This window comes from Geospiza fortis, unplaced genomic scaffold (assembly GCF_000277835.1).
Source record: "Geospiza fortis unplaced genomic scaffold, GeoFor_1.0 scaffold179, whole genome shotgun sequence".
Classification (NCBI taxonomy): Eukaryota; Metazoa; Chordata; class Aves; order Passeriformes; family Thraupidae; genus Geospiza; species Geospiza fortis.
Window position 1 is genome coordinate 571,122 of NW_005054533.1, and position 1,932 is coordinate 573,053.

At 42.9% G+C, this 1,932-nt stretch overlaps 1 protein-coding gene across 1 annotated transcript in view; it reads right to left on the reverse strand.

The window, feature by feature from the left end:
• IQCA1 (IQ motif containing with AAA domain 1) overlaps positions 1 to 1,932 on the reverse strand; it is a 105,232-nt gene that overhangs the window by 5,816 nt on the left and 97,484 nt on the right. The window lies entirely within an intron of this gene.

Below are 1,932 nucleotides of genomic sequence, written 5' to 3' on the forward strand. Positions count from 1 at the left end.
CTGCTGAGCTGAGGGGCTCCATGTCCCAAAGGCTTCCAGCTATCAGGCACATGTTTAAAGGTGCAAATTTTCTGTGATTGGGGTTTTGCTGGTTACTTGAAAGGTGAACTTGGTTGTATCTTTTAGCTGTGAACTTCTGTGACCTGATTGATTTCTTTGGGGTTGTGAAGCGGCTGAGATTTTGCTCCCAAAGAATAGGAATAATACCAATTTTTTGCTTTGTTTTATGTTAAGTAAAGCTGTATTTCAGAGAAATTTAGGAGAACTTTGATGTGGCCTCCTCAGGCTTTGCTTTAAAGCATTACACAGAAATATTTGGAAAAGATTAGGAGGATTATGGATAAGAGGTTAAAAAGTTTCTTGAACGAGACATTTTGAGTCTGCTGTGCCTGAATGCTCAGATGTAGCATGAAGATGTTGGGTGGAGGTTGGTGCTGCTGGAAAAGCTGCCTTGTTCTCCCCTGGACATCAATTCCATGGACTGGAGCCCATAACTATTGACAGCTCTGCTCTGCATTTCTCACTCCAGCAATTTGTGGTCTCCCACTTGACTCGTGCTTGGGCTCAATAAATATTGGCTGAATCACTAATTCATAAAAGGGGAATTGATGCACACAGGCAGATATTGTGTGCTGCAGCTCCTGGTGCAGGTGTGTAACACAAGGCACTGCCTTGCTGGGTGATTAATGGCAAGAAATCAGTATGGGATTGTGAATCTTCCAGTTTAATGATTTCCATTGTATATTTACTGCTCCCACTGAGCACAGATTGGAATACTCTGCTCTGTAACCAGAGGGAGGGCTGCAGCACACAGGTAGCTGTGCACTGTGTGTTACAAGTATTTGTTATGTCATTATTTTTCTGTCAAAACAAGTTTCTTTCCTTCTCAAAGGGGGTGTCAGGCACTGAAAACTGACAGCATTGGGAGCTGAAGATCCTATTTCCATAGAACTTCAGGGAAGGTTGGGGCTGAAGAATAAGCCAGGCACTGTCTGAAATGGGGCAACATCAAAGAATTAAAGCTACAAGTTTATTCTGCTTTAAAATGCCACGATTTAACTTTTTTGGGCATTCTGAAGTGTGCAGTTGAAATCCCTTGAGCTGGCCATTTTTTTGGACTCCAGTTTAGTGGTGAGAGTCCCAGAATGTGACAGTTCAACCCCCAGAAGTGAGCACAGCTAAATTCAGCTGTTGTCACCTCCTTTCTCTGGGTTTTACTTGTATCTCCTTATCTCTCAGCAATTCCTCAGAGCTGTCACCCAACATGAAACACTTGTTGCCTTGCTTGGTGACCATTTCCCATCCACAGCAGGAAAATGATGGAACCTGGGAGAGGTTTGCAATGTGCTGGGCAGCCCAACTCTGTCCTGGGCTCACCCAGATGTGCATCACCTGGGTACCTGGGCTGCCCCTGAGGGATGCAGGATGAAACTGGACTGCACAATGTGTTTGTCTGAGTTTTGTAACAAGGTGACACTGGACAGGGCAAAGAGTGCCTGTGTGGCAAGGTCCCTGAGCCAAATGGGTTTTCTTTTGTTGCTGTTTGTTGCAGATTTCAGGGTGCTTAAAACCTCAAAACATTGGAGGTTTGTTTTTATTAGAAAAGAACCCTGTTTTCCTTACAAGCTTTGATCTCAGTACATGGAATACTCAATGATTTTGTCAGAATTTGGGAAGGTCTGTCACTGTAAACATTTGCTAGACCAGACATGCAAAATCATGGATGCCTGTACAATTTCTCTCGTGATCTGTAAGCACAAGAAGTGGAGTTTGTGAGAGAGAAAATTTAGTCCTCCTGACATGGTTTGGTTTTGGAGAGGCTGAGAAATTGTGTTGTTCAGAGTATGGAGACTGGAAATTCAGAACTGCAAACTGGAACCAGAAATACAGAAAAAATATGTTAAAAATTAATTAAAATATATAATGTGTGGT